This window comes from Aphis gossypii, unplaced genomic scaffold (assembly GCF_020184175.1).
Source record: "Aphis gossypii isolate Hap1 unplaced genomic scaffold, ASM2018417v2 Contig01036, whole genome shotgun sequence".
NCBI classification, from domain to species: Eukaryota; Metazoa; Arthropoda; class Insecta; order Hemiptera; family Aphididae; genus Aphis; species Aphis gossypii.
The window spans coordinates 19,396-29,228 of record NW_026083420.1 but is presented as its reverse complement, the minus strand read 5'-3'; the positions used below and the strand labels follow the sequence as shown (position 1 = coordinate 29,228).

The following is a 9,833-nucleotide window of genomic DNA, read 5'->3' as shown; positions in this document are numbered from 1 at the left end:
ATACTTTTTATAATATTTATTATAGACTACAAAATAAATATTTGTATAATTAGATTTACTAATATATTCCAATTTATAAATGAAACAGATCAAGAACCGGACCAAGAACAGCCACCTACCAAAAAAACCAAGCAGTTGTTGTTATCAAAACGGTAAGAAATTAATTATTGCACTTGTTTAATTATATACAAAATGTATTAATATTAAATTTTGGACAAGTTTTAATACTTCACAGCAGTAGAGGTGGAGTAATTTAGTTCTTTAAATATTATAGACTATAGTACTTCATTGCACAGGTACATTGTACAACTATACAACATTTTATATATTTAGTGTTTACATTATATTTTTAATTTTTTAGATTCTGAACGAAGTGATGAATGTACTGATTTTACAATGATGTGTGTTTTTTTTTTTTTTGTGTCTGTGTACAGCATAACTAGTCAAAATAATGCTCCAATTTCAAACTATGGGGGTGGTTTCCGATGTAAAAGTGAATATCCTTGGTGTATTATAGAGGTAAAAAGTTAACATTTTCCAACAGTTTTCAAAAAAATCGAGAAAAAACAAAAAAAAAAATGACGGAAAAACGGCAATTTTTACCCAAAACCAGTTTTCGACCAAATCGATTTTTTTTTTATGGTTGTAATTCAAAAACTAATCACTGAAAGTACTTGCAATTTTCACCAAATGTTAATGTCAGTGGTATCTGTATACAGTTAAATTTTCAAAAAATTTTGACTTTTTTTGAGTTATTTATAGACCACTGAAATTTTCGGTTTTTTTGAGAAATTTTTTTTAAAGTGTCGATAAAAAATTTTTTGGATGACCAAAAAGTTTTGAAAATTTAATACAAGGTTCCTTATGAGTTGTTTTTAATGTAGCTAAAAAAAATTAAAAATCGTTAGTCACAATTTTTTTTTATAAGCGTTTTTACTTCAAATTTTTACGAAATCTGTCGAAAACGCGAAAATTTGCAAGTAATTTTGAAGTTGAAAAATCATAAAATTTTTTTCTTTTATAACTAAGTTTTGAAAATTTGGTACAAGGTTCTCCATAAATTTTTCTTTAAATATCTGTAAAAAAAACTCTACCGGATTCAGACAAAAAATTTTTATGAGTGCTTGAAATTTAAATTTTTACAAAACCGCGTTAAATAACAGTTTAGCCTCAAACGATTTTTGATATTTGTTATTATTCAAAAAGTATAAGTCGTAGATACTTGAAAATTTTACCAGTTATTAAGATTCGCGTTTTCTTTACGTGATTTAATTTTCAAAATATTTTGACTTTTTTTGAGCTATTTATAGACAACTGAAATTTTCAATTTTTCTGAAAATTGTTTTTTTATGTGTCGATAAAATCTTTTTGGCCCTATCAAAATACTTGAAAATTTAATGCAAAGTTCCTCATAAGTTATTATTATAGTGATTAAAAAATTAGAAGAATACATAGGCACAATTGTTTTTATTAGCATTTGAAGTTCAAATTTTGACGAAAATTCGTCAAAATTATGAATATTTGCAAATTATTTTGTAGGTATAATTCATAAAAAATGTTTGTATAAGTAGCTAAGAGTTGAAAATTTAATACAAGGTTTTTCATAAGTTTAGCTTACAATTATTATAAAAGAACTTAAATTTTGTTGTATTCAGGCCATTAAAACATAAACCACCTTTTTCACCAACCACTAGAAATTATATCCTAAGCTGACAAATCATCTTCGTTCAGAATCGTTTTTCGTATACAATGATAACTATCATTGGATTCAAATTTAACACTCCTATAATATATAATAATGATCCATACGGCACCTAATGTACAGCAGAGCGGTACTCACTTGCCCGCTTTTTTTTTTTAATTTTAACATTTATTACTAATTAAATTTTTTCTTTGACAATATTATAAAATATAGTTTATTCATTACTACCATTTTATTTAGTCATTCTAGTATAAATTATAATATTTAAAATATTTTGACTTGTAAATATTGTATATTTTGTTATTAAATTACCAAAATTCCAACTTACATGGAGGTGCATAAATATAATTATTTTCTCCATAAAATATTTTTATGCATTTTAATATTTTATTGTACTTCCAAATATTCTCTAATGTATTGAGTATTCGCTAACCCCTAAAACATGCTTTTTAATGCAAAGTAAATTTTTTCCTATGAAGTTGGCATTTCACGAATCGTTAAGAAATCTTATACCTATTTAACTGCATAGGCCATAGACTAAACATAAATATGTACAACAATCCTAAAATCCTACCTCTAATTATCAATTTAAAAATAATAATTATTATTTGTATTTAATGTAACAGATTTAACGAACCATCCACAAAACAAAAAAATGACTTCATATCTATTATAATGGATATGATAGCAGGAGATTTACAACCCATTTCATACTTGGAAAATAATGGTTTTCGAAAAATGGTCAGTTTTTTAGATTCCCGTTATTTGGAGCATATTCCTAGTCGTCGTACCCTTACTAGGAAAATAATGCCTGACATTTATCAATCTACCAAAGTAAAAGTGCAACAAATGTTAAATGAATCTAATTATGTTGCCATTACATCAGATATTTGGACATCTTTAAATGCTGATTCTTTTTTAACAGTTACTGCTCATGTATATAATACAAATTATGTACTGAAAACATTTGTACTAACAACAGAAAAACTTAATAAAAATCATACAGCACAATACTTATATGAAACATTGATTGAAATATTTGAAGAATGGAAAATAATTAATAAAGTAGTAGCTATTGTAACCGATTCTGGTGCTAACATAAAGGCTGCAATAAAAAAAATGAATGGCATACCTCATATTCCATGTACTGCACATAAGTTGAACTTAGTGGTGACAAACGCACTAAAAATTCAGTGTGGTGCAGATGAAAGTGATGAAGATAACAATATTGGTTGGGATGGAGTTAACGATTTAAACATTTTATTAAAAAAAGTGAAATTGGACATCGCTGTTTACAAGACAAGTTAAAACAACTAAGTTTACCCGATTTGAAATTAAAGCAAGATGTGTCCACCCGTTGGAACAGTAGCCTCTTAATGCTTGAAAGGTTGGTAACATTAAAAGAACCACTTACTTGTGTCATGATGTCACTAAAGGATGGTCCAACAATGCTCCTACCAATGGAATGGAGAATTATAGAGGATATTATACCACTGCTAACACCATTTAATTTAATGACAACAGAACTTTCAGGAGAAAAATACCCTACACTTGCCATGGTTATATCTTTAGTGAGAGGTATTAAAATTTATTATAAATTAAATTTTTTATACTATGTCTAATTATTAACAAACTTTTTTGTAGGTGTGAATATTGCTCTTAATTCTAAAATAATTTTGACAGAATTAGGTGTAGCATTAAAAACTAAATTGATAAAAAATATGTCAGATCGTTTTAATCTGATTGATGATAGTGATGTTTCACCTTGTTTTACAATTTCAACAGTTCTTGACCCAAGGTTTAAGAAAGTAGCTTTTACAAATATAGAGTTGGCCAATAAAGCTATACAGAGTATAAATAATGAATTAGCTGCATCAATTGGTAATGAATAATGATTATTTGAGAACCCACTGGCTACTGCCTACTACCTATTATTTTCATATATATGCTAACCTTAATATTATTTTCTAAGGTGAAAACAGAGAGCATTCAGCACTCATAGTAAATCATGAACCCCAAGAAAATCAATGCTCTGACTTATGGGCATTTTTGGCAACTGAAGTAGAAGAAAAAAGGACAACTTTAACGTCAAACACAACCGCGCAAACACTTATAAATCAATATATAAGTCTTCCTCTGGAAAAACGGTCAAGTATTCCACTAGATTTCTGGATCAAACATCAGTCACTTCTGGACTCATTATTTAAAATAGCTGTGAAATACTCTATAATTCCAGCGACTTCGGTTCCCTCAGAAAGAGTTTTTTCAAAAGCAGGGGAAATAATGAGTGCCAAAAGGAATCGGCTAGATCCAAAAAATTTAGATGTTTTAATTTTTTTAAACAAAAATTTAAAAGAATTAGCATAGACATAATATTGCTATTGTATTTTTGTGTTTTATTTAAATAAAAGATAAAATTTCATTACTATAAAAAGTACTTACAATATTTTTTCTTGTAAAAATATCTAATTATGCTAATGAACCATTAAATACATTTATTTATTAGCTTTAAGATAAATATTTATTTTTGGTGGTAATATCATAAGTTGAAAAATTTCTTCTTTAGTTATTTAGTCGGTTTTCGTTAGTTACCTAGTCGTTTTTTTAAAAGTTATAAGTCGTTAGTCGTTTTTCAATAGTTAATAGTCATCAATTGTTTTTTGTTAGTGTTAGTCATTAAGCAGTTTGTTGTTAGTTGGCCATGATAATAGTAAATTTGTAACCAACTGTTAGTCGGTTTTTTGGAGTAAAATAATATAACTATTAGTCGGTTATACAAATTATTCGGTAATGCCCATCACTACTAGCGATACCTTCACTTAATTGTATTTTGTAGTTGCCCTGTACTACAACATTTCTCCACGATCCTTTATCAGATGCATAAGATGTTCCTAGACAGTCTCCGTTTTTGTCAATGTTGCCAGCTACCGTGTAAGTGGCAAATGTGGTATGATTCATCATTAGCCCTGTTATGATGCCACCTGATAGAAAGTGAAATATTGCTGTTCTGTGGAGTTCTGTGCAACCTGAGTTACCCAAGAATAGTATTTCTGAAAAAAAGCCATCTTCAACGACTTGTGCGTCATCAAAGGTTGCCCATTTAGTGACCAGATAGTCTACAGAAATTAAACAAGACTTAAATGGTATCGTACGAGTATCAGCTTTTTGTATTAGTTTAATTTTTGGAATTTCCATGCTGCTTGCGGGTGGTGGGGTCTTGCAGTGGTCAACTTCTAAGCTGTTGAAGGATGTTACGTTGATTCTTTTTTCATTGCAATCATATGCTATGAATCCATAAACTGGCACCAATGCTAGTACAATACATATGATAGTTGATTTTGGATTCATCGTAATTGGGTTATCTGTAATGTTTTACAATTTAATATAACTTATTTCTAATATGTTTTTTTTTTTTTTTTTTTTACATTAAAACATATTGTAGTGTAGTATTACACTATTACATTATATATAAATTGATATTCATGTTTTAAGAAGTATTTACATAATTGACATTTTTGTAATTAGATTTTACATTCATAGTAATATTATATATTTTGTGTTAATGGTGTAACACCATAATACTATATTCACCTATTGGGAAATATAAATATATATTAATTATATATATAATTTCTTGATAAAAATGTTATTTGAGCATTTCTTTGTGATTTAATTATTATTATTTGTTAATTAATTAATTTATTGTTATTATTTTTGAAATGCTTTTTTTTTTTACTTTTTATTTTTATAATCATTTATAGTGACATGTTTATATAAATTCATTGTGATTTTCAAGTTCATTTAAACTAATGTATTTTGTCATTATTTTTACAATTTATTATCTTTCATTTTTCTATGTTTTATTTATTTATTTATTTTTTTATTTGTTTTTACATGGATATTAGAGAACCAGCAATTTTGTTTTTATTTATGTTTGTAATTTTGTAATTTGAATATAAGTATAATATGCTTTTGTTAGACCTTATGTATAGATATTTTATATTTGTTTACAATCACCTGTATTGTTTTTTTTTTTTTTTAGTACCTACCTATTTTATTATTTTTCTTCTTATTTTGTTCTGGTTTATTCATTCTCTTTTTATTCTACGAATATATTATTCACTTTTTTATAATTAATATCTTTGTTTGTTTTTGTTAATATTTTGCATCAACATAGATTCTTTTTTATATTTAATTATTATTATATATTTTTTTATTTTAGTAACATACGTCTGTTGATTATTTATTTATTTTATAACAAATTTTTTATTTTATTTTCTCATGTTTTAGATTTTGTTTATTTATCTATTATTTTATTTATTTATTTCTTCTTTATATATTTTTTATTATATATATATATATTACTTTTTACCTGTGAATGTATGGTTTCATTCTTCTGACATGAATTATGTCTTCAGTTATTTTATTGTTTAATGATAATTGGACTTTATAATTTAGATAATTTAATTTTTCAATTATTTTAAATGGCCCTTTGTATTTAGAGGAAAGTTTTGGACATTTTCCTACTGTATTTAATGGGAATTTGATTAATACAGTCTTCGGGTTTAAACGTTATTAAATGATGCTTTTGATCGTGATATTTCTTTTGTGATTCTTGGGAATTTTTTTCAAATTTGGAATTTTATCTCTTAGCTTGTTTAGTTCTGCTAGAGATTTTTTATGTCATAAGGAATATTAGTTGGAATTAGTTTGTTATCTATTGGGAAATAAGGTTCAAAGCCATGCATTAAATAAAAAGGTTAGGTTAGTGCTAGTTTGTGGAGTAGCGTTGTAACTCAAGGTAACATATGGTAAATAGTAAGACCATCTTGATTGATTGTTGTCATCAATATAATTTTTAATGGAGTTGCAAAGTACATCATTTATTTTTTCAACAAATCCTTGTGTTTGTGGGGAATAGCTAGTTGATAATATTTGTTTTATTCCTAAGTTTTCACACACTTCATTTACCATTTGGTTTTTAAAATGTGTACCTCTATCGAATGAGAATTGGCGAAAACATCCCCATTGTGATATTATTTGTATAATGAAATTAATAGTTGATTGGGCAGTTGCTGATTCTACAGCTTTAGTAAATATGAACTTTGTGTTATTACAGGCTGCTACCAAAACATATTTTTTATTATTACTGGATGTTAATGGCCCTAAATAGTCAAAAGTTAATCTATCTAATGGTCTGTTTGAAAGAGGTATTGGTTGTAATTGACCTATAGGTTTTCCATTTATTTTTTTATTTATTTGGCAACTATGACATGATTTTATATAATGAGTTGTGTCTTTAGTTAAAGTGGGCCAGTAATATTTGTTTTGTATTTCATTAAGGGTTCGTGATATCCCTGTATGGCCGCCAATAAGTGATTCATGATATGATTTTAAAATTTTTTCTGTTAAGGATTGTGGAATTACTAGTGGGTAATTTATAATGTTTGGTGATTTGTATTGTTTATAATGCAATATATCGTTTAAGATTATGAACTGTCTCGATTTTCTTTGAATATTGATTGGTATTTGGTCGATTTGATTATTATTAATTGCTTGTGTGATTTGTGAGCAAAATTGATCATTATTTTGTTGTTTTTTTATATCCGTTAAATCAATGGTTAGGTTGTCATTGTCATTTTTAACGTCAATTTTATTAATAGGATTTCTAGAAAGAGCGTCAGCCACTTTATTTTCTTTTCCCTTTTTATATATGATATTAAAATTAAAATCTATTAACTTTAGAGTTAATCGAGCTATTCTAGCTGATGGTATTTTCAAATTTTCATAGTATTGTAAACTGATATTATCACAGAATACAATAAAGTGCCTTCCCCATAAATACTCACGGAATCACGGAAGTAAGTAATGCCAAAACATAGTCCTAATAATTCTAGAGTTGTGGACGAATATGTTTTCTCGCTGTTTAATAATTTTCTTGATGCGTATCCGATTGGGTGTAAAATGTTGTTGTCATCTGGTTGTTCAAGATATGCTCCTAATCCTGTCAGTGACGCATCGGTTGTTAAGAATACTTTTTTAGTGTCATCAAAATGTTTAAGTAAAGGTTGTGATGTTAAACGTTCTTTAAGTGTATTGTAAGAGTTTTGATGAGTTTCTAGCCAATTAATTTTATTTTCACCTTTTGTTAGTTCTGTGAGGGGGTGAGCAATTTTTGCGAAGTCTTTGATATGTTTCCTATAATATGAACACATGCCTAAAAATGATCTGATCGCTTTTTGTGTTTTTGGTTGTTTAAATTCAGTTATGGCTTTAATATTGTTGTTTAATGGTTTAATACCTTCTTGTGAAATTACATGACCTAGTAATTCTATTTTTTTGTTAAAAAATGAGATTTTGATGTTTTTAGAGAAAAATTCATTAAATCAATTATTTATAAAGCTTTGTTTAAGTTTGTTAGTGTTTCATCAAAATGTTTGCCATATGATGCTAGATCATCTATATAAATGATTACGGATTTGTATAGTAATGCAGAAAATGCTTCATTTAATACTCTTTGAAATATAGCGCTACTATTTTTAAACCCTTGGGGTAACCTGGTGAATGTCATTAAACCATGAACTGATGTAAATGCTAATTTATGTTGGTCTGTTTCCTTTATTGGTAATTGAAAAAATCCACTGTTGAGATCGAGGAAACTGAAGTATTTTGCGCCTTCTAAGGCTCTTAATAAGTCATTTGTCCTAGGTAAGGGATATTGGTCTGTTTCAACTCTTTCATTTAATTCTTTATATGATACAACTATTCTGTATGAACCTTTTTTCTTTTTTTTTACTAAGAAAGCGAGTGCTGTGAATTTGGATATTATTGGACGAATAATGTTTGCTTTTTTTAATTTATCTAATTGTGTTTTGAGTTCATCTCTTTGTTGTGGAGATACTCTGTGCGGGGCATGAAATTTTGGGTCTTTATAATTTTCTTTCATTTTTATTTCACACGGTTTTATATTAGCCGGTTTTATGTTGGACGCATCTGAAGTAAATAAATGTATATATTCTTTTAATAGTGTTAAAACTTGGCTATATTGTAACGGGTCTAATTCATGAGATATGTTAATCGGTGTTCCTTCACTGTCGTATATGATTTCTTTATTAGGGTCATTTGTAATTGATTTGGTAATATGATCTACGGTTTTTATGTGTATTTTGTCGACCTTGTCGATTTCTTTGAGTTTATCATTGGTAATTGGTTTCTTTATATTTTTATATTTATTATTATTTATTCTGTGATTGTTTTGTAAGGGTGTAAAATCGTTTATTTCAACATAATCGTGCGGTATCTTTAGTGAGGGTTTATTGCTTTAGTGCCTGGGATCCAATGTGTATTTTCATTTGTATTATATAGAATAATCGGGGGTCTTTTATTATTTTTGTTACGATATACAGCAGCTGTTTTTGTATTTTCGTCAAATATGTAAGTATCATGATTATAATAGCTGGCAATATGGCAATAGATGCCAGTTCGTTGTCGGACCACCAATGACCTGGAAGGTCAGATAATTGTAATAATTCTAACAGTTGACCTGTAGAAGTTATTTTTTCTTGTTTATTATCATTTAGTGCTTTACATAATGCATAGAGACCACAATTCCCGTCTCCGAGGACATTCTCACCGGGCTTATAGTTATTGAAGATGGATTTAATTTCATTATTATCGTCGACATTATGATCGTAATATATTGATTCTAATTTATTAATATTATCGGTATCATGATTGATGTTTTTGTTAATGTTGGGATTGTTGGAATATAATTTTGTTTTATTATTAAAATTATCGTTAATGTTGTTAATATTTTTAATTATTTATTATAATGGTTATGGTCATGTATTAAATTAATAATCTTTTCATGTTCTTTTGTTTTCCAACTATTTGTTATATTATTTGTATTTTTGTGACAAATAAGTAATTCTATGTTAGGATTTTGAAATTCATGATAAATTAATTGTTTTGTCATGGACCAATTTCGTTTGTTTAGTCCAGCCGCTATAGTGGGAATTGCAATTTTGTAATCATGTAATTTATTCATAGTTTTTTTTTAAATTTTGTAATGTGGTTTTTATATTATCATATGTAGGTTTAAGAAAATATTTTTGTTTCGTTATTAGGTAAT

General features: G+C 27.2%; 1 pseudogene; it reads left to right on the top strand.

Moving 5' to 3' along the window:
* The first annotated feature begins 3,123 nt into the window (after positions 1–3,123).
* LOC126555723 (E3 SUMO-protein ligase ZBED1-like) lies at positions 3,124–3,678 on the top strand (annotated as a pseudogene).
* Positions 3,679–9,833: the final 6,155 nt, after the last annotated feature.